The 24236-nt window shown below is 44.1% G+C and overlaps 1 protein-coding gene across 8 annotated transcripts in view; it reads right to left on the bottom strand.

The window, feature by feature from the left end:
- The window catches only part of LRRC4C (leucine rich repeat containing 4C), a 1168116-nt gene that overhangs the window by 51627 nt on the left and 1092253 nt on the right, over positions 1-24236 (bottom strand). The window lies entirely within an intron of this gene.

The raw sequence follows: 24236 nt of genomic DNA on the forward strand, positions 1-24236 counted from the left end.
AACAATAGTACCTACCCTAAAATATTGATGGGAAAATGATGATGTTTGCAAGGCATCAGCACACCACGTGGCACATAGTGCAAACGCAGTAAATGTTATCATACGAGTCCTCTGGTCACAGAATCCACTAATAAATACAAACTTAAAAACCCATTAACTCACTCAATGAATGAAATATTGTAGGTGCACAATGGGATCCTATTTTTCCTTCTGTTGGCCGTGACCGCTAACTGAGGGTTGACTGATTTAAATGAAGTTGAAGACCAGGAGTCACGTTAATGTGTAGAAGTCGTAGGCCCAGGGTTGTTTTATAATCTCCAAATAATTGATGTATCTAAAAATGCTAAAGAAACATGAAATAAGCCTTCTCAAAACTGTCATCTGAGCCTGTTAGATGGCTAAAGAGTCTACGCTTCATGATGAATCTAAAGAGGGATTCAGTTGTGCGTGTGTGTGTGTGTGTGTGACATTTTTAATTTTCTTTTTCTGCATGAAGCTGTATTTATGAAGCAGACACAGGAAGAGTCTCACGTGTGAGACTTTCAAATTTAAATTTTCTTCCTATGCTATAGTCATAACAGCAGTCTGGTGTTTGACCATATGACAATACTAATCAGAGAGACAAAGGAAAAAGTGCAAGCCTCATAAAAATAACCAAGGGATCTGGGACGCCTGGGGGGGCTCAGCAGTGGAGCATCTGCCTTCGGCTCAAGGTGTGACCCCAGGGTCCTGTGATCGAGTCCCCCGTCAGGCTCCCTGCATGGAGCCTGCTTCTCCCTCCGCCTGTGTCTCTGACTCTCTCTGTGTCTCTCAGGAATAAACAAATAAAATCTTTAAAAAAATAACCAATGGATTTTTTTTTTTTTCTGCATTATAGTTGATAAAGTATTTTTCTACTCATTAGCTTACTTGATTGTAGGTAATATTTCCATTTCAAAGTAGAGGGAACCGAGGTCAAATGCTTTGATTGCAGTCGCGGAGCCACTTCGTGATACAGATGGTACTACATCAACAATTTTCAACCTCAAATCGCCTTTCCTCCCACTACAACTTGCTGCAGCAATGATGTAATAAGTGAGATGCACAGATGGATGATCTGGAGACAGAGTGCATGAACACAGCTTGTCTCTACCATTTCCAGGTAAGATCCGTTGAGGTGACCAGCTTTGAAAACTCTCAATCTTGCCCACCGTGAGTACTAACACTGCAGAGCCGTGGTTGCCTAAGAGATTTGATTGTGTTAAACTGACTTGATGCTGCTTACCCACAACGAGACTCACTGTCACTGGCTCAACGTGCCATTGAAAATTCAGAAAGTTGTCTAGACATTATTCTAAATGACCTCAAAATTCGTAGCACAATGGGCACAAGGGCTGTTTTGCCGTCTTTGCGCAACATCCAGGCTTCCCGGGGAAGAAGGAAAACCAGGGATCGTGTCCTGCTTCTCTCCGGGAAATGCTCCACTTAGTCAAAGTCACAGCTCAGTTCTTCCACCCAGACTAAACAGTGTCCAAACCCAGGCTGACAGGCCACACTGGGAAATGATTCAAGCCAGAGCCTCGTCTTTCAGGGGATGCTGGAGACTGTCATCGCAGCAGCCTCAGACCAGCCTCTTCTGCAGAGTGACAGCAATTTCTCACCATCTGGATGAGCCGCCCCCGACCCTTTGGTACCACTACAGACGTATGAAAGGCAAACACTTATCCTCGGTAAACTCTGGAAACCTCATCAGTCCCCAAGCACCACAGCCTCACTTAAAGCTTCCAGAACACAAGGTCTCCTCCCTATAGATTCTGTTTGCGGCATCTCAGTACTTGATTACATACTGTCTTCTGCTCTCTAATTGTTTCATGTATTCCCTTCTTGTTTCTCCAACACACTCCTTAGTCATTTAATTCGCGTTTAACTCCCAAAGCACCTCATCGTGTCACTATTACACACACGGATCCATGCACTCCAAGCCATGCCCTGAGCGAGATCCTGGGGGTGACAAAGGTGATAGAAGCCTTGGGCTGCAGCAGCTCCCAGTGACCCTACTAATGGAGAGACCCTCCCACTCACAGCTTACCTTGATACGACAACAAGACCTATGCTGACAGGATAAATACATCGTTCGGAGGGTTTAAGGGGGAATGAGATGACGTAATAATCAATATGACATTCCCTGGTAGAAAAGGAGGATGGGCTGAGGCAAGGGTATTTCAGGTAGTTAGAATATGACCAAAATTCACCGAGTTTTAAAGAGTTGGTCTGGCATGTTTTAACAATGTCAAATGGTGTGTGTGGTGAGATTGCACCAAAGAATGAAGGAATTAAACTGAGTGGTATTCCTTTTTATTTTTATTTTTTTACTTTTTTTTTAAAGATTTTATTTATTCATTCAAGATACACATAGAGAGAGAGAGAGAGAGTCAGAGACACAGGCAGAGGGAGAAGCAGGCTCCATGCCAGAAGCCAGGCATGGGACTTGATCCCCAGACTCCAGAATCGCGCCCTGGGCCAAAGGCAGGCGCCAAACCGCCGAGCCACCCAGGGATCCCAAGTGGTATTCCATAGTAAAGAAAACTGAACACTTCTAGAAGGTTTTCCCTGCCATAACATAAACTCACTGAGCACTGGGACAATGTGTTTCCTTCGCTGCTTCATCACCAGCAGGCAGCAGTGTCTGGCATATGGTAGCTATTGAGGAACCTGTTGTTCAAAGGTTGATGAATGAATGAATCAATGACTAGGAGACAAATGAATGAATCAACGACCGGGGGATAAAGAGAGCTGAGCGTGATATTCTAGCAAGGGAATAACATAATGCGATTGGGTCTTTTTTTTTTTTTTTTTTTTTTTTTTAAGATTTTACTTATTTAGTTAGTTGAGAGAGAGAGAGAGGAGGGAGGAAGGAGCAGAGGGAGAGGGACAAGCAGACTCCATGCTGAGCCTGGAGCCCCGACGTCGGGCTGGATTTCAGGACCCTGAGATCACAGCCTGGGCCAACATCAAGAGTCAGAAGCTAAACCAACTGAGCCTCCTGGGAGGCCCTGGGATTGAATCTTAAGACACAACTTTAGATCCTACACTGATTTTCTTTCTACTTTTACATTTGGTTTTTTAATAGCACATACTTTGTCATTTAATATGTCTCCCGGTTTTGACCTTTGTCCTCCTATAATCTGTTCACAACAAAACAATGATAGCACTCACTTAAAACGTAAATCAAATCAGGACCCTCTCTGACCAAAATCCATTATTGGCTACTCATCTCACTTAGGGTAAAAACCATCATCCTTCCAATGGCTGAAAGGCTGTACACCGTCACTATGACTTACTTTCCTTATCTTTAACTCTCTTTTCCCTTGACTATTTCCCCTTCAATCACCGTGGACTTCTTGGTGCCCCCTGGATAAACCAGGCATGCTTCCGTCCATTCTCTAGACATCTAGAATGTCTCTAGATATTCGCCTAGAACTGTCCTCTCCCACAGCCATGAAGTTCACTCCTTCACCTTTATTTGGTCTTTCCTTAAATGTCACTTTCTCATAAAGTCTCCCTTAAGCAATCAGTTCACAATTTCATTCTCCACTTTTTCCACCACTCTTGCCCCTTACCCAGCTTTCCTTTTTCTTTATATATAGCATATATCTCACTCAGCCATTACTCTATAATAATTTACTTACCTTTCCTTGTTTTCTATATTCTCACACTTGACAAGAACAGAGATCTTTGTCTATATTTTTCCCCCACTGACATATCCTAAGCGTTTAGACCTAGTATTGAGCTTGGCATATAGTAAAGTACTTCAGAGATGGTTCTGAATTGCATTGAATGTTTAGATATTTGAGTAAGGATTTTGGTTTTGGTAAACATAAAGCAGTAGGAGGTGTGTATGGCTTGCCAAGCCTGCAAGGTGGTTATTAAAAATGAATGCTATAATAAATGTTAAAATCTTGATGAGAGTATGAGGTCCCATATGCTTATAAGTCAGTATTTTATCACTAGCATCACAAACAGCATGAGCCAAAACAGACCAGACCAGCAAGTCATCGTATGGACATCTGGAAGCTGGGCTCCCCAATGGCAGGAAAAGAACAGAAAGAAAGAAAGAGAGTTCCCAAAGAATACAGAAATGTAAATTCATCCCCTTGATAAACATGAGGGGACAGAGGATAGGTTTTGCCAAATCTGTCCATCTAAGCTGGATATTTTTAAAAGGTAGATGAATGAGCAGTTGTGAAATGATGAGCAGAAGAAAGAATACAACGTGGGTCACTCAAAGGAGAGACTAGAAAGCCAGTCAATGTGGCAAAGCTGCAGTGGCTGGAAATCAACGAGACTGGACATTTCCATTTGCTGCTTAAGGGAAAGGTAAACCAGAAAGTTACAGAACAGATCTGATAACGACCAATTAAATGTTCCATTCTCAGACTACTCTGTGGCCTTCCACAGACATCAAAGTGCCCCGTGTGTTTCATGTTTGCCCCTCTAGATCCACTCTTCATGCATCTCTGCCTGGTAGGACATAGCTTCACTGGGTTCCTTGGACCTCTAACTATGGGTAGGCTTCAGCCGATGGGGGATACCAGCAGGAGATTAGAGTGGAAGTGTGTAGGCAGGCCATCTATTCCCCTAGTTCCTTCCCTGTGGGATCAGCTGGGTTCCCCGTAACCTTTAAGCAAATGCTGTTGCCCTTGGGGACCTTCTCTGTATGACTCTTTCCTTCTGGGTGTTAGTAACGTTCTCCCTCCTGCTGTCTCTCCAGGCCTACGACTCGTGACAGCTCTTCTCTTAGTAGCAACACGTTACTTACTGCACTAACCTTTGGGACTCATCAAAGCACTCACACCTTGGAAAAGCCATCCCTTCCTTAAACCTCATTTGAATTATTCTAATTTGAATATACCAGCTGTTGAGTTTCCTGTTGAGGCCTCAATAATACACATGAATTCTCAGAAGCTTAGTTTTCACATCAGTAAAGCAAAAATAATATACTTAGGGCTAAAGTGATGATTTAATCAAACAACCCTTGTAAAATAGCCAAGTAACTGACCTGGAAGGAAGTACCCAAACAATATGAGTTTCTTGGCCTGCCTTGCTGTAACTTATCACGTTGTACTATAAGCATTTGCTTATTTTGTCTGCCTCTCCCTGGAGATTTAGCATTCCTCAGGGGCAGGGCCACAGGCACAAAGATCTGAACTGTGCATCCAGCAGGTGTCCTAAAAATGTCAGTTAAATGATCAGTGAGTGAATACGGGACATCGGCAGCAGAAGGAAGACAGAAATCCAAGGCATCGCCAGGTGGAAAGTAGAACATAAACCCTCAGAAATTGAAAGTTTAAGATGTTATAATTAGATAAAGGGGCAGAATGGGGAAGACAACTGTCATCTGTATAGCCCCACCTAGCTGGTGATAATGTCGGGAGTCTCTGACTCCCAGTCTGATTCCCACTTCTTTCCTGGACCTTTACAGCAACTCTTCTTCATTTTGTTTTTGTCACTGGGACTCTGCTAACCCACAAGTGGCAGTTTCTTTTGTTGAATTTCCTTATTGTAGAGAACAGTGCATGTGTATGTATGTATGTGTGTGCGCATCAGCATGTAAATACACACTCGTGCATACCTTTCAGTGGAAATGCCATCCTGTCTTTTTTGCTTTGCATTTTTCATAAGGATGCCACAGTTTTAAGTTATGGCAGCAGCAGCTGAAGAGTTGAGTTAGGTCAGAAATGGGCAGCACTATGGCCCTGACTGTGAACACCAGTGGTGCAAAAGTTCAACGATGCCACCTGCTAGTGGTGGCATGCCACCTGCTTAGAGTTCCATGTCTAAGCACACGCTTAAGGCAGATGCACTTAGGTTAGAGACCTGTTTGTCTCCTACTCCCTTGTGTAGCTTTGGGCAAGTCACTGGACCTCCTGCCAAGTTCTCTCCATTAAAAAAAAATAATAATAAATGAATGAAAATTAATAAAGTATAACATATTTATAGATATATACTTATAATTTACACAAATGTATCATTTTATATAATTTATTATAATTTATATAAAGGTATACATTTTTCTATAATTGATTACATATATCGTTAGATGTATGTAATATACCTCATGGTATTGTTTTGAGAGATCAGTAATATATTTATCATAGTAAGATGATATATTTCACACATAGTAAGTATGAAAGAGGAGGGTTTAAAAGAAGACCGAAAAGGAAGGAGGTAGAAAAAAGCAATAAATTATCAAAATAGCCAAAAACTGGGCAGAGTCAGAAGAATGGATGGAGGGAAAAAGACGACAGAGGAGGGAAAGGACAGAGCTGTCCTGGTATTCGATAGAAACCTCATCAAAGGGAACTTACTCCTGGCCTGGTGGTTACTTTGCACAACATTTATTCTGAACAAATAACACGAGGAGGCCTTTAATCCTCTCAGCCTGGTCCATACCTGGAAAGTATAATTATTCCATTTCCCTCAGTAATTTCTGGTAGTCACTGAGGGAGAAAAGACAAGAGGGATCCATCTCCCTTTTTTGAATTCCCAGAGCACTTTATCTCCAACTCCCAAATGAGATTGTCCTTTTCTACCTTGAATCTTTCAGAATTGTGTACATGTCTTATCTCGTCTCCTTAGACTATATGCTCCTCAAAGGCATGTCCATGTCTGACTCACATCTCCGTCTTCCACAGGACATCTGACGGGGGCTCTTCAGGAAGGTGATGCATATGGAAGTGAGCAAACAGAAGCTGAAGAGCCAAGCCAGAGGCTGCCAGAGCCAGGAATGATAGATAATGGGAAACGACAGGGAGACCCGAAGGAAGGGTCCCTAATGTGCTGGTTCGTACAACTGAGAAATAAGTTGGCTGAGAGAGAGAGAAGGAAAGAAAAGAGGGGGAAGTGGAGTGGGAGGGAGGGAAGGAGAGAGAGAGAGGGAGGGAAGGAGGGAAGGGAGTGAGGGGAGAAGGAAAGAAAGGAGGGAGGGAGGGAGAGAAGGAGGGAAGGAAAGGAAAAGGAAAAGGAAAAGGAAAGGGAAGGGAAGGGAAGGGAAGGGAAGGGAAGGGAAGGGAAGGGAAGGGAAGGAAGGGAAGGAAGGGAAGGAAGGGAAGGAAGGGAAGGAAGGGAAGGAAGGGAAGGAAGGGAAGGAAAGAGGAAAGGAAAGGAAAGGAAAGGAAAGGAAAGGAAAGGAAAGGAAAGGAAAGGAAAGGAAAGGAAAGGAAAGGAAGAAGGAAGGAGAGGGAGGAAGGAAGGAAAAGGGAAGGCAAGAAGGAAGGAGAGGAAGGAATGGAAGGGAAGAAGGAAGGAAGGGAAAGAAAGAAGGAAGGAAGGAAGGGAAGGAAGGAAGGAAGGAAGGAAGGAAGGAAGGAAGGAAGGAAGGAAGGAAAGAGGGAGATGGGAAGGTGAGGAAGCAGAAGGAAGGGCAGGGAGGGGAGAGTCCAATGTGTGTTAAGCTTTGCCTATACAGGTCCAGAAAGTTGAGCCTGTTTCTTTGCTGTAGGATCTCCTCTCCGAGGCCCTTAGCGTGCTGGAACTGAAATTCCCACAAGGGGCTATATGGCGTCTCACACGTACTGAACACATCTGACCAGGCAGTTTTATGTCTACCTATCCTGAAACAGGAGGACAATCAAAAGTAACATCTTTTGAGAATTTTTTAATGATTTTCTGTAGTAATCATCAGCCTGAAAAATATATTCTCTGTGCCTCAACCTGAGATGGTTCCTTATAATCCCACTACCATCCTTTCTCTCCAGGATGCTCTAGGCCCTTCTTCCCTCCTACCCTTCCCTTATCTGAGAGGACCATAGAGGACACTACAAAAAAAAAAAAAAAAAATATATATATATATATATATATATAATTTTTTGAGAGAGAGAGAAAGAGGAGGTGGGGGAAGGAAGAAAAGGAAAGAAAAAATAAGTCATTCGATTCTCCCTCCCCTCCCTCCAGTGAGTTGGAAGCTAAATGTCTACACTATGCCTACACTCCACTGGAAGATAAAGCATAGAGCAAACAAGTCTCTGATTCAGCTTTTCCAGGGTCACCTCCATTCTTCTGGTTTATAGGACCAGCTGCAAACATGGGAAACTTAGGCCAGCACAGGGTTCATGTTCAATGCGGGCAATGGGCTTGGTGGTGGACTTCTCATGCAGATGACCATCGTGGGCACCACTTTGGGCTCCGTTACCTTGCTACAGGCTGTCTGAGAGCCAGACTACTTCAGCTTCACTTGATGGCAACACAGCAAGATAATGTGGGTAACTGAAAGGCCAGTAGATCCACTTCTGGTTCATTCTTAGCCAACCACGAGGAAAGAGTTTAATAGGGAGCAAGATGAGAAAGCCACGGAGGCGCGTAAATGAGCAAACCAAAAGAGGAAGAAGGGAATGGACTTTTGCCACATTGGGTAGAGGGATCTCGGAGCCGCACCCAAGCCCAGCCCCGGACTCAGATTCCACCTGCCACTTTGCAGGGCCTCCCGGGGCCAATTCCTTCCTCTCATATCTCTAAGTGGTAGATGAGGAATAAGAGGGAATGAAATATTCATCAGTGTGAGGAAATGTAGTCATCAGGAAATTCCATTCCTCGATGCCCTCCGGCTCTTATTAGAGGGGTTAACTGAGTCAGGATGAAGCAAACCCAAATGTTTAAATCTATTTCTCCCTATTAATTTGAAAGTGCTTAAAGTATACTCTCTAAAGGAATAAGTGAAAATTATTAATAATACTAATTACAATGTATTACACACTGGCTATGCTGAGCACATTCCGTGCCAGTCTTATTTATCCTCATCACACTATTAAAAGAAAGACATTATTACCTCTTTCTTCCCAAACGATGTCCCTCCCTTCACCCCACCGTCCCAGCCATCCTGGCCTCAACGCCCAGATGCAAAGCTCACGTATACCACCCTGCCCTCAGCACCACAGGATACAAATGATCAAAAGGGAGAAGGAAAAGCAATCACCTCTGGGTTGTTCGGAGTCCATATAAGTCAAAAAAAAAAAAAAAAAAAAGAACAACTCAATTGAATTTCTTTCTCTTTTTACTCTCTCAACTTCAGGCTTACTACTTAAGATAATCACACAAACTAAATGCTACAGAATACATGATTTTTTTTTTTTAGCTCTTATTTTAGACTTTACGCAGCCCAAAATGGATGAAAACAATTCTAACTACCTATAAAACATTCAATGGCGATGCCTAGTGGAAAAAGAAAAAAGATACACAGCCATGTTTGCAGTATGATACAGACACACGTACACACAAATACCCAGAAGGCGAAATGACCACACGCCAAATGTTAGGTGTGCTCGGCTCTGGGTGGATAGCTGACTGTTACCCACTTGGTATTTCCATCGTTTTCTGTGGTTTCCTCCGTAGCAAACATTTACTGAACGCTCACCATGCTCTATTTCAAGAACTTTACGTGTATTAACTAATTTAATTTGCACAACGATGTTAGCAGGTGAGTACTATTATCGGTCCCATTTTATAGATGAGCAAACTGAGGAAGACAGAGGGTAGGAAGCTTATGACGGTCGGTCGTAGGCTGCACAGCCATTGGTCCAGCTCAGGTTGTGACCTTAGGGTAGGGGGATCGAGCCCTGCCTCAGGCTCCCTACCCAGGGCAGTGCCTGCTTGAATTTCTCTCTCCCTCTGCTCACACACCCAGCATCTGCTCTTTCTTTCAAATAATAAATAAATGTAAAGAAAAGAACACTAGCTTTATAATTAGAAGGAACACCTTTCACATTATCTTACTTTGTAAATGAACTCTGCAAATATGGTAATAATCAGGGAAAAGGAAAGATGTACATGCTGGGGCAAGTGCAGAAGGAGTTTAATCAAGGCTCCCCCCCTTTCACAATTGTCATTTCATCAGATTGCAATAGCCATCAGATTTGCTTCGGGCCATTAAAAGGCAAATTGGACATTAATTTTTGCATGTGAGTGCTTTTTCCCTTGTAATTATCAATGATGAAATTACCATGGAGTCCCTGTTTGGGATGGGGGAGAAAAGAGACATCCGAATGTTTGTGGGTTTTTTCCTTTACTCACATTTCCCAAAATGTACCAAACAGCTAAGCTTTTGGGTTGGAATACTCTTCCTGTAATAATCAGTCATGTCACACCACCTGCCACCAAGGGGGTAGGAGAGTGGAGTTGATTATTGAGAGGCCCACCACTGTTCAGGTGTGTTCTTTCAAGACCTTCAGTTCTACATCGCAGTTTATGGTCTGGAAAGTGGCTTCCACAACGTGATGAAGCTAGGATAATGATCTCATTATAAAACCAATTGGAAACTCTGTGCAGCTTTTTTTAAAAAATGATGATTATTATTATTCATTGAAAGGTTGGGAGATAACAAGAGAAAAAAGAAACCTGCTGTTCAGAATATTTGCATTTTGGAAGTGGGAATTTCAGAAAAGGCCAACTGGACTCTGTATCCTTTCCGCATCCTCACTCTCTGCCCTTCAACCCCTAGTCTGGGGCTGAACGTTAAACCTTGTGGACGTGCCTGTTGCACATCCCTCTAAATGCAGATGGAATTTGGGATATCAGTAGAATAAGCCAAAGTCCTTGAGAGGAGTCAAGAGATGAATGCTGGAGATTTCTTATTTATTTATTTATTTATTTATTTATTTATCTATCTATCTATCTATCTATCTATCTATTTATTTATTTATGATAGTCACAGAGAGAGAGAGAGAGAGAGAGAGAGGCAGAGACACAGGCAGAGGGAGAAGCAGGCTCCATGCACCGGGAGCCCGATGTGGGATTTGATCCCGGGTCTCCAGGATCACGCCCTGGGCCAAAGGCAGGCGCCAAACTGCTGTGCCACCCAGGGATCCCCTGGAGATTTCATAAAAAAAAAAAAAAAAAAAAAAAAAAGGAAAAAAAAGAAAAAAAGGCAAGAATATTAAATCAAAAACAGAAGACTGAGCTTAGAGTTAAGAATAAGAACTGAATCACAGCCGGGGCAGACCAACAAAAATTAAGGAGAGTCAGAGGCAAAAATCAGGTGCCAAGCTGGGTGTTTAGCTTTGTCTGTGCTGTTTGGGTGACAGGATATCCCGGTCGCCCTGGAGAATCCTGGTTTATGCCTGTTGTCCACTCAAGTGTCCTAATTTGGAAGGAAACTACACGGCACAGTAAGAATTGCTGATGTGCGTGTAGTGAAGTTAAACTGGTTCATAAGATCAAAAAGGAAGCAGAAGTCCCTGCAGGTGGAAATGACGGAGGTGCCCTTGAGGAAGAATAATGTTCAGTATGGAGATTTCAAGTCTGTCTCCTCACTGGGACTCCTCATTGGCCAATAAACTCTTCTGGCCACACCATCTCATCCGAGTGCGAGCAGAGGGAGGGAAACGGATTTGTGGTCAGTATCTGGGTTGCTACCAGAAGGAAACAAAGAAATGATCATAGAAAAAAAAAATGAGTGAAGAATAAGAAAATGCCACGAAAGGCAGAAACAGGAAGCCAGAAGACTGTAGCAATGCCAGCTCCATAGGAATCTGTAGTCGCCTTAGCAAGGATGTCGGACAAGACATGCTACTGCATGGAGGGGAGTGAAATCTCCTCTAGATTTTAAGAAAGAGCTTGATCTCAGCGAAAATCAGAGTTTCATTAAACAAACAAAACGCACGTCTCGCTCACATCCATTTCTTTCTTAGAACAGAGGGGGCGAGGATGGCTGGAAAATTACACCGCTGGAGGCAGGACAGGTCATCTCCTGGCCAAGAGTCTTCAATCCGCATAGAGGGATCTTCCACTCTTCTTTCATGAAAGTGTGAGTCATGCCCATCGTCCTCCTGTTGGGACACCTTGTGCTCACAGGTTGCCTTCCTTTGACAGTGCTTGCTTTGGCCAACCCCGGTTCATCCCCGGACAGACTCTTTCACACAATAAAATTTAAATAAAGTGTGCAAAGTGAGTCTTAAACGGGTTCCAGGACAGGTGTAAAACCTCACTGGGGAATCTGTCAGTGAGAATCTGTTACCGGCTAACACCTTGGTAGACAGCCCGCTGGGGACGGCAATGGGGCACAATGGGGGCACCTTCAGGAGGGGCAGGGTGACTGCGGAGATGGAGAAAGGGACCCAACGAGGAGTCTGGGAAGCCATTAAAAGGAAAGGCCTGCAATGTTGCCGTTTTCCCCAAGCAAGAATGAGCTACCTCACCCTTAATTACTCAAAGACAAAGGATGATGGGACCGAAAACCAAGATTTCCAGCCTTCAGGGCTTCACGTGAATTATAGGCAAGTGTGAACAAAGTTCCATCTCAAGAGCTCAAGAAAGGCTTCTGGGTCACCCCCCAACCCCCACCTCAACCTTCTCCAGACGAGGACCAGCGCTGCCCCATCTCAACCAGCCTAGAAGGGGAGCATCTCTAGAAGAGTTGCATTTAAAAAAAGTCTCTAAAAAAAAAAAAAAAAAAAAAAAAGGTATCCTTGGGGGGCTCAGTGGTTTTGCACCTGCCTTCGACCTAGGGCTGATCCTGGAGACCCGGGATCGAGTCCCGTGGCCCCTGGGGCCCGTGCAGGGATGGGGGAGCAGCGCATGGGCAGCCCGGCCCCAGCCCTGATGACACCCAGGCCCGGCCGGCAGGTGGCCCGGTGACCCGGTGAGCCAGGTGTCCCCCGCAACCCAGGTCCCCCACGTGTCCTGCTCCAGGCAGGGCCCTGCTGCCTCCGCCTCCCGAGGGCAGGGACCGCAGTGGACGACCTGGGGCCGCCGGAAGCCCCCCCGGGCAACCCCCCGGGACAACGACCCGACCGCGGGCTCCACACGCGGGAGCCCAGGACACAACCAGACCCTCCCCAGGTGTCTCCTCCCGCCCGGGGCCCCGCCGAGGGGAGCAGCGGAAGGGATGCCCGCCCCGGGCTCCAGCCCCAGGGCCAGTCTCAGCCTGAGGTAGAGGGAAAGGGGGAGGGGGAGGGGGAGGGGGGAGAGAGGAGAGGGGGAGGAGAGAGGGGGAGGAGAGGAGAGAGGGGGAGGGAGAGGGGGGAGGGGAGGGGGTGAGAGGGGGAGGGGAGGGGGTGAGAGGGGGGAGGGGAGGGGGTAGGGGGAAGAGAGGGGGGAGGGGCGGAGAGAGGGGGATGGGGGAGGAAAGAGGGAAGGAGGGGGGGGAGGGATAAGAGAGAAAGGGAGAGGGGGAGAGAAAGGGAGAGGGGGAGGGAAAGGGGGAGGGAGAGGGGGGAGGTTAGAGGGGGGAAGAGAGAGGGGGAGGGAGAGAGGGGGAGGGAGAGAGGGGGAAGGGGGAGGAAAGAGGGAAGGGGAGAGGGGGGAGGAAAGAGGGAAGGAGGGAGGGGGGAAGAGAGAAGGGGAGGAGGGAGGGAGAGAGGGGGAGGGGGAGGAGACAGGGAGAGGGGGAGGAGGAGGGGGAGGGGGTGAGAGGGGGAGGGGGAAGGAGGGAGGGGGGAGGGGGAGGAAAGAGGAGTGAGGGGGGAGGGGGAAGAGAGAAGGGGAGGGAGGAGGGAGGGAGAGTGGGGGAGGGGGAGGAGAGAGGGAAGGAGGGAGAGGGGGAGGGGGAAGACAGATGGGGAGGGAGGAGGGAGGGAGAGTGGGAAGGAGGGGGAGGGGGAAGACAGACGGGGAGGGGGAAAGGGGGAGGGGAAAGAGGGAGAGGATAGGGGAGGGGGAGAGGGAGGGGAGGGGGAGGGGGACAGAGAGAGGGGGAGGGGGAGAGGGGAGAGGGAGGATGGGTGGAGACAGAGAGGGAGAGGGGGAGAGAAAGGGGGGTAGAGGGGGAAGAAGGGGAGGGGGGAGGGGGAGACAGAGACAGAGACAGTGAGAAAAAGAGAGAGGCAGAGAGACAGAAACAGAGACAAAGAGACCGAGAGAGAAAGAGGGAGATAGAGACAGAGAGAAAGAGAGAGAGAAAGGAAAGCGGGTCAGCCTGGGGTGGCAGGAAGGCCCGAGGACGCCACGTGAACATAATACATCAGGCACCAAGTAATAGCATTTTTAGTAAAAATCAGGACGCATGTCTGCGGAGGTTCTATTACCAAAAACATAAAGAGAAATGCAAACTACCCCTTAGCATGTAAAGACATTTTACTGCGTAACTGCGTCACTCCTCCCCGTTGTGCAGGTCTCTCCGGGGACACGTTCAGCGCCATCCTTCTGATGGTCTCAAAAGACTGGACACGAAGCTTTGGATCACAGCAGCATTTGCTCATCAGTTCAAAGCTGATTCAGGAGGCAGCAAGGTTTCCTCCTGGCGCTCTACAAAGCAGGGAGCTACTAACCCCAAATAGGAGGAAAAGAAACACGTCTACATCCAATTGTAAATACCAAACTGTGGTCCTGATTCCTGGAAAGAAGCTTCCAAGTGGACCTTGATGATATGAAATGAAAAGGATGCAAAAAAGAGTTGACAATGAAAGCTTCCTTTGTGCACACCTGCATGAGTCTTTGATATCCTACTGATGCATAACTTCTCCAAGGAATAAATTTTGGCATTAAATTGCCCCAAATAGTCATGAAGGCTTTCTTTCAGTCCCTTCAGTGTGCTTGCATCGGGGAGAATTTATTATGTAACAGGAAAATATCACTGTGTGTCCACAAAACCAGCACGTCTGCTGCTCCCCTCCTGGATCTAGGCCAGGTCTACATTAATGTGCTTGGGGCCTCGGATTTAGGTCACCCACCTGTGACTCGCTTCCTTCCATTTCTGGTGCAATCTAGTAAGGATGAAAAGAGGCAATTTCTTTGTTCCTCTTTCATTTTGCATTTTAGTAGTGTCTGGTAAGGACTTGAAAAAAAAAAAAACTGTTTCCTAATTATTATTTGTTTTAAATTATAGCCAAATGGTTTTTAAAATTCTAGTTCTTTACCTACTAGGGTAAACCAATGATTTTGCCTCAGGCAAATACCCTGAGACCAAAACAAATATATGTATTTATTTTCAAATATAAAATAAATATTAATTTAACATAAATATAAATGGAAATATATATTTTTATATAACAAATATATATCATAGCTCAGATGATATATATTTTTTAAATACAAAATAAATATTAATTTAATATAAATATAATAAAAATATAAAAATACATATATTTATATGTAACATATATTTATCATAGCTCAAATGGCATATATTTTTATTTTTAAATATAAAATAAATGTTAATTTAATATAAATATAAATAATAAAAATAAATATAAAATATACATATTTATATATAACATATATGTCATAGCTCAAATGATATATACTTATTTTTAAATACAAAATAAATATTAATTTAATAGAAATATAATAAAAATAAATATAAAAATACATATATTTATATATAACATATATATCATAGCTAAAATGGTATATATTTATTTTTTAATATAAAATAAATATTAAATCAATATAAATATAAATAATAAAAAATATAAAAATATATTTATATATGTATATATATATATCTCATAGCTCTGCATGGGTTTTATGGTCAGGGAGACTTGGGCTCACACTGCTGCTCAGTTTGACAAACTGCTTATCTTAGTGGGCCTCAGTTTCCTAAACTGTGGAAAAGACGAACCATAGTACCTTCCTAATAGTCCACTATGAAGAGAGCTGAGATCATGGAGGGACATACTCAGTAGGAGACCTGGCCCATCCCATGGTAGCTCCTTGGTGGGACACAGGTTTACATAATATCCAGAAGGGAAATTGTCTAAAAGATCAAACTGTAACTTAAAAAAAGCAGAGAGAGAGAAACAAGAGATGACAAATGCAGGTTTAAATTTTGTTTGGCTTATAGGAGGCCCCTAGTGATCATTTGACTCCCTGTGCCCACTTGAGAGCAGGATTGCCGTTAGGGGTAGAAAGGACCCTGAGTATGATGAACACTATGGAAACATCTTTTACAAAAAAAATACAATCCATGAGGCTAAAATTATGCAATAATCGGTTAACTTTTTAAATATAGACGCTATTCAAAATGCACCATGTTGTCACTCTTCCTGTCATTGACAAGAACCCGTCATTGTTTCACGTGGGACCTACGTATAGTCACCTCGGACCAAATCTTCATGGTCATGCAAAGAATGACCGTAAGTGACACTTGCAAAAAGCGGAGTATTTTAAATGAAACCTCCACAGTCACGGAGCCCTGAAACAAAGCCCAAGACTCACCTGCCTTTTCCATTTAAATAAAAACAGCTGCAGTTTTCCATGGCCGCAAAACCCCACGGGGATGACAGGAGCGATGTAACAAGCAAGACTGAAAGGGGATTTTGAAGACAAGGAGAGAATTTAGAGGCAAATCAAGAGCTCTGGGACCAAGCCAGGCCTTGCTTCCAACTTCATCAAACTATACTTCACATCTAGACCTTATGGCTTCTGATCCTACCTGGTCATCAGCCTTTGGTTTAGGAGGTCAAAAAAATTCATCCAATTTTGTGGAGGACACTAGTTTTGGAGGCCGGGCAGAGAGAGTGTTGGGATGATTTTTAAAAGCTCCTCTGGCTGATTCTGAGGTTCTACTGGATTTGGGGACCACTGGACGAAGGACAAATTATGTCCTTATGCCATCACCAATCAGCTCTATCATGTGGCTCCCCTGGCGCACAGCTGCAACAGCTTAATTCTAGATATGTTTTGATTAGACACAGATGCATTTAATTAGCAGTTTGCATCATCAATTAGAACATGAACCCGAAAAGTCACCTTCTTGCTTAGATATGCTTTGAACACAGAGGTTTTTTTTATATATATAAGTGATGATTCCTAAAGAAAAAGGGGGAGAGAGTCTAATGAAGTCATTAAAACATGAAAAGACCTCACCTGGGGATGTAATCTAGAAAGTAAGAATTCCTTAAATAATAGTCACAAACACGGAGCCTTCGAGAACCAAGGTACAGTAGACGACAAAGAAGAAACCCCATGATGATAAGAATAGGAAAGCTACACTTCATTTTTATGTTTTTTTTTTTTTTTTTTTTTTTTGGTAGCCTGCTGAAAACTGCATTTCCAAGCATTTTTGAAAGCCACCACTGCCCCAATTCTCTGAAGGGAAGAGCTACATCAAAGGGAGCTTGTGGTGTTTGCAGGTTCATGAAGTCTTTCATTCGGTCAAAATTAGTTCATTTAGTCCCCTGATCCAGCCAGAGAAAACACAACAGCCACCGCCGCTACCACTCCTGAACGATTACTCACAGATGTAGCTCTACGTCGAGCAGCTGAGCACGTCAGTCAACACAGGGGCACATCAGTCGATCCAGTGTTTAATCTTAAGAGTGGGGGGCAAAGGGCTCAGAGAGGTGGGAACCAGAATTCGAACGCAGGGTAACCCGACGCCAAGGCTGCTTGACCGCCTCCCATAAACAGCCTCACATACCAAATTGAGCCTAAGAGACCCAAACTTCAATGATTTTACCAGGGACCCGCTTCCCTGCTTCCCTCCTTCACCTTCCCCAACTGAGTTCTACTTCCAAAATAGATGTTTCATCTTCTCACATCCACACTCGAAACACACATTTACACCACATCCCAAACTTGCAAGTCACAGACATACTCTTGCACCTCAGTTGGTTTTTTTCCTTAATTTTAAAAAGGGGACAGCTATCAAATATTTGGCACACCTGCCGAGGTCCGTCCTCACTCCCGTCACATCACCACATCATGGAGAGATGGTGGGAGCTGGATGCAGTCAAGGGTCCCCCACCTCGAAGCAACTTAGGTAATCACATCTGATCAATCAGAGTTGGCGTTCAGGGTGAGACCTACTTGCTATTCAGACTTTATATATTCCCTAAAGTTATTCTTGATTTTTAAGTCTAAAATTCCATAAGCGTTACATAAATCCATGAATCATTTCGTATTTAAATATGGGTCTATGCGAACACTACATGGACACAATGATGAATCTGGAAGACGTTGACCACATCGGTATGTGGACTATTCTAAGAATAATAACGAGTCCTGAGATTCCCTTAAGTTCCAGAGGATGAAGCATGGCTTGATTAGAAAGTCCAAATATATGCATAGAATTTCTTAGAACTTCTCTAAAAGATAGAGAACAAGGCCACAATGTGGAGACATGGAGCATTTACAATGCTGGGCAATTTGTCAAAAATCACCGCAAATGGAATTCCCGATACACTTTAGTAAAAATCTATATAGTGTCCTACATAAAAGTGAATTTATATTTTGGCTAAAGACAGTTTACTTGAACCATGGGCATCATAAAGCTTAGAGAATCTCAGTTTCTCAGAAAGCAGTTTCCCTCCCTCCCTCTCTTCCTTTTCTTTCTTTCTTTCTTTCTTTCTTTCTTTCTTTCTTTCTTTCTTTCTTTCTTTCTTTCTTTCTTTCTTTCTTTCTTTCCTTTTCTTTCTAACCCAGAATTTTGGAATGCATTGCAGACTAAACTGCATCTAGCAGGAGCTTTTAACTTGGTTGTGGATAAGAATTGAGCGAGTGAACAAAGGCTTTGACAAGGAAAGCTTAGTAAAGATTTAGCCCAGACACGATGGGGTGGGGTGAGGTGCGGGGGGGGGGGGGAGGGTGGAAATAAAGGATGATCCAAACAAAATGAAAACCTGGGACATAAAGAAATAAAACCCTCAGGGAACAGATACACTAATTCTATGGAATTTGTGATCCAATTAGAGAAGCCAGTCTCCAGCCAGCCGGACGGTGATGGAAAACCAGCCAGGACCATCCTGGGCCACGCAAAGGAATAAAGGGGAAAAGCCAAAGCAAAACCAACTGTGCCGCACAGGTCTGCCCACGTGTTGATCTCTGGGGATAAGCCTCTTGGTGATCAGACTAACTTGTAACCTACCTGCCAGCTTTTACCCACCTTGCATTTCTCTCTCTTGTACAACACACACACGCGCTCACACGCACCCATATTCACACAGGCACAGATATGCACAATAAGGTGGAAACAAGACATAACAACGCGCGTTAGGGGGCGTACTTCTCCTGCGGTGGGTTGGAGTAGATCTAAGACCTTTTTTGTTTAATTTTTTTTAAAAAATTTATTTATTTATTCATAATAGAGAGAGAGAGAGAGAGGCAAAGACACAGAGACACAGCCTGGAGAAGCAGGCTCCATGCAGGGAGCCTGACATGGGACTCGATCCTGGGACCCCAGGATCACACTCTGGGCCGAAGGCAGGCGCTTAAACCGCTGGGCCACCCAGGCAGCCCTGTTAATTTTTTTTTTTTTTTTAAGTATCCGTCAATTAAATGAGATCCTCGATTTGGGCTCTGAGCACAGCGGCTGACACATGGCAGCAAAATGTAACAGGTGAATATTAACCGTCATTAAAATGATCACGTTAAATGGGCTTGGACATCTTTCTGATAATCGATCCACTTTAATTTCCTAAACCCATGAATAACATTTCATAGGACAGAAACCCTCTAATTTGACCGATAAGTCGAGGGGCATGTGTGTTACCTTAAATACGCCATTGTTCTGCATCGCATGGTGGCCTTAATTGGCATCACTGTGTTATGTACTAGAACGTTTCTAAGAGAGTAGATCTTAAATGTTACCGTCACACACGCACACACAACTGAAATTATGTAGAGAGGTGGAGATGTTAACTGCCCTTATTCTGGTAATCACTTTATGATACGATACGTACGTGTATCTAAATCGTCGCATTATACACCTTAAACTTATGTGTTCTAAGTCAATAATATCTCAGTAAAGCTGGAAAGATTGTCAAAGAGGCTGATGAGTCTGGATGTGCCAATCTGATTACAAATCCTTATAACGGTCCTATGAGGGTATTCAGTGTGGCACAATCAGCCAACGTTGCGATTTAGCCAAGGCTACCAGTGAGGAGAAATATTATCATTAAAATCCTGGGGTAACTGGCCTTGGAGCCTATGCTTTTTTTCTCTTGTGCCAAACCGCATTCCAACAGGGGTATCCAGACTGGATACTGAATCCTGAAGGGATTAAAAACATGTCCTACCCCCACCCACACCCAAAAAGTCAAACGAAATAATAAACAATGGCAAAACGACTAACCTAATCCAGAGCCAGACGACGTTTTATAGTCTATTAGCCTCACTCAGAGACACAAACTATGGGATTGATGGAGAAGTTTGTTTCTGCTTGAAAAATTAATGTTGTGTACACTGAAGCTTCCTGCACTAATAATTCTCTCAAGTGCAACACTTCATAAATTGTGCTAACCTCAAGATTAGCCCCCTCCATTTACCTGCTTATCTGACCCGGGGGAGTTGTAATTAGTCAGACTAGCACTCACCTATCGTATCACTTCACAGGCTCACACAAAAATGGACTTTTTTTGGCAATAGATAATCCATGCTGCACTATGTGGCCAGATATTAATCTTATCGAAAGCGTGATTCCATCATATCCCTTTCTTGCTCAGAAATGACCGAGGCTTCCACAGCTCACCTCCCTTTCACGGCTTTCCACAGAATGGACCCACCCTCTAATCCAAATTTGTGCACCAACATTTTTTTGCATCAAGCCACTGTCCAATAGGTCTGACCTGCATGTAAGTCTTGCGATTCCACCACATTTCCCATTTTTTTTTCATCCAAATTCTACTGTATCGTCCCCCATGGAACAGCCCACAGGCCTTGGCTCATCTTTGAATTCCAACAATACTGATCTTAGCAATCATTGTGTTCCTCATAATCTACTGTATTTGACCAGGGTGGGAAAATGGGTTTTATCTCCACAACAAAACTGCAAGCTCCTGGAAGACTAAAACTATTTCTGATATTAAATGTTTTTAGAGCCCTATACCGTGCTTCATAACTGGTCAACAACGGGTCAGTTCATCCATTCATCAAACAAATATTATTAAGTACCCATGATATACCAAATATTAATTACTTCAAAATACAACAGTGAAAAAGGTAGACTTGTTTACCGTTCTATTTTTTTTAAGATTAATTAATTTATTTTAGAGAGAGAGAGAGAGAGAGAGAGACTGGGAGGAAGGACAAAGGGAGAGAAAGAATCCTGAAGCAGATGCCCTGCTAAGCACAGAGCCCAATCTGGGGCTGATATCAGGACCCTAAGATCATGACCTGAGCTGAAATCAAGAGTTGGATGCTTACCTGGCTGAGCCACCCAGGTGCTTCATGTTTACTGTTCGTATGTAACAGTAAAATCCTTATACTTAATAAGAATGAGGCAATTACTTTCTCAGCACTTTCAATGAATTACGATAAGTGGGGAATGGAAAACAAATTCATGCTCTGGAGGAGGAAGTGGCAATAGTGGCTACAAGGTGAGGATCCAGACGGCTTTCCATAGCAGGTACCATCTCCCCATTGAATGGATAACTGATTCAAGGAGAGAAGGAAGAAAGATGAGAGGAAGAGCAGGTGTTAAAGACTTCTAATTACAGGGGTCCCTGGGTGGCTCAGTCAGGTAAGCATTCAACTCTTGATTTTGGCACAGGTCATAATCTCAGGGTCAGGAGATTGAGCTCTCCGTGATGGGTATGGAGCCTGCTTAAAATTCCCTCTCTCTCTCACTCCCTCTTTCCTTCTTAAAAAAAGAAAAAGAAAAAAAATGTATAATTACATGTTCCTGTGCTTTGGTTACGTGTCAATAGATAGAGAAATGAATTTAGAGATAGACTCGTACATCCCACAGACCACCTATCTACATACTTACTGTGAGAAGCGTAAGCTCTGACTCTAACTCATAAATCTACAGCCATCTATTTTCAGCAGAGATCCACCGCCACAATTCCATTACACACTTGAATTAGTGGAAATCTAAGCTCAACGATTCAATTACCTTCCTTACTCGATTAACAATTGTTATGAGATAGACAGTTCCTCCACAAATACTCTTTCTTATAATCTCAATGCAAATTTCCCCAATCTACATGTCAAGATGCACCATAGCATGTAATCAATTTTTATATTTATTTATTTATTCCTTGGAGGGAGTTAAAGTCCATTTGAAAGCTCAAATAAAGTTCAGTTTAAAATTCCAATTCTCGGTGAAGATTTACGCCAGCCCTGATTTAGCACACGCACCCATCCGTGTCCACAGGCCTTTCTGGTTCTGAAATATGGAATAATTCTACATGTATTTACATTCTCTCCATCTGCTTATTCAGCAAGCTTTCAAAATAGATGCTGTCATGGGCCCGGGGAATAAACAGAGCTCCAGGGGACTTTGGAATTGGGGCACAAGGTCAGAAATTGACCCTCTCGTAACAGATGAATCACCGAAATATAACGTGTGGGTGGGATTACCTTCTCCACGTCTCCCCAGAAGGCAGCAGAGTACACGGTGTGCGTATATGGGAGGTAATGACTCAGGCAGTGGAGAGACAAGTAGGAAGGTTCGAAGGCAGCAGCCTGCCCGACGTGTTGAAAGAATAGAAATGTGTCCAGGGAGTTGAAAGTTGAGGGCGAGGTGTTACTTTTGTTCCAGCTGATGAAGAAATGGCGGCCAACCGCATAGGGCCTTGTGGGACATCATTCAAAATAAGGCTTTTACCCACATTGAAATGGACTATTGGGCTTTGAGCTACAGACTGATTCAAAGGACTTATGTTTAAAGGATTCGCTCTCTCTTCCTTAACTGAGCTTGAGTAATTATGCAAGAGGATACCTTACCTAGTGGGACCGAAACGACTGGTCCTGTTACAGGGAAATTAAGTTTTTTAGAGCTTAATCATAGAATCCCTTTAAGATTGCCAAAATTTATCTGATTCTGTTTTTTTTTTTTTTTAATCTATTAACATATTTGCTGCTCAACTAGTTTCCTTTATGGGAAATTTTTTTTTTTTTGGTTTGTTTGTTTTTTTCTCTTATGGGAAATTTTCTTGCAGAAAGTAGAAGAGTGATAGAATATGAAAATCAGCCTCTGCCGTCCAGCTAAAATGACCACAGAAATGTTCCAGTTAACCTGCACTGGAACCTTTAAGAAGTAGGCATGATTTTCCTGGAAATCATGGAAGACACACTTTGAGAGAAAGCAATTGGCCCGAGACCACATGGGCTAGAGATGACAAAATTAGATCTCAGGACCCACTGCCTTTGGGGACTTGGATCTTCCCCTGCTGACCCAATGTTCCCTGCTTGACAGTTAAAATTTCTAAGATAACTTTTAAAAATAAAAATCTGAGCTTTGCAAACTGCCTTCCACCATTTCAATAAGCACAGACAGTCACCACGGGAGCCCTGGTTGGCCAGGTGAAGTTCCACCGCTAACCCTGTGCTCTTGAGGGTCATACTGCTCTGTTGGCTCTTCCAGCAAACTACAGCCATCCTGAAAACGTGTGCTGTCTGTGAAAGCAAGCTTCCAGAGGTGAGCTGCATGGGAGGGTAGGGGGTGCATCACGTGGCGTGTGCGCAAGAATGCGGGGCAAGGGGAGAGGATGAGAGAGGCAGGTCTGGATTCCAGCCATGCGACCGTACAGCCACCCCCATGCCCCTGGGTCCCATCCCAGGGCACATGAGGGAGAAAGCACACACCGGATGGCCCCAACTTGCCAGCCTGAGCCCTGGACCTTATACTTGGCAGTGGCAGTTGCTTACTACAACCAACCTTGTTTCCTTTACAGTTCAATTTGCAAATGAAATATTTGATCCATCTATGCAGATCTTGCTTCTCTCCTAGTCATCTGTCATTCTTTCACTCGCTCACTTTTTATTTTTATTTTTTTTCACTATTTTTTTAAACCAGTATCCCCAACCCCAACCCAAGGAAACGCATTAGTCTTACTAGATACGGCAACACAAGTCAACAAATCTTTCCTCCAACTTCAAAGAAAAGAAGACTTGCTCTCTTATCTTCCCAAGCAGACTGCAATGGAGAGGCGTTCTTTTTTCCTCCCTCAGGGGTGGTAGTGGACACCTTCACTTAGCAGCTCTGCGCATGTCCTGGTGGCTTCCTTCTCCGAGGGCTGGGGAGGTCCCCAGGGCCCACAGAAGCACGTGAGTCTGACCCAGAGAACCCCCACCAAGGCTCATGGGTCCATCCTGAACTGGAGCTGTTTCCAGGCTGCATACCTTGGAGGCAAATCAGTTCCTGAAGGGAGCCAGGGTTGTAGGACAGCTGTTTGTCTCCATAGTGACCAAGGCGGGTGGGGATCTAACCTAGGCTGGAATGCTAGAGGGGGTGGGAGGGGTAGAAAGAGAGGAAGGAGTCCCAGGCAGCAAATGTCACCTCACAGGGTCCTCACTGCGAACGCTCTGGCCCCCCTACCCCCTTTGCACTTAGTTCTGTAGGCTGTTCCCACGAGGATGGTCTGCAGCCCAACTAGTGCTGCAGG

Source organism: Canis lupus, chromosome 21 (assembly GCF_048164855.1).
Source record: "Canis lupus baileyi chromosome 21, mCanLup2.hap1, whole genome shotgun sequence".
Taxonomy (NCBI): Eukaryota; Metazoa; Chordata; class Mammalia; order Carnivora; family Canidae; genus Canis; species Canis lupus.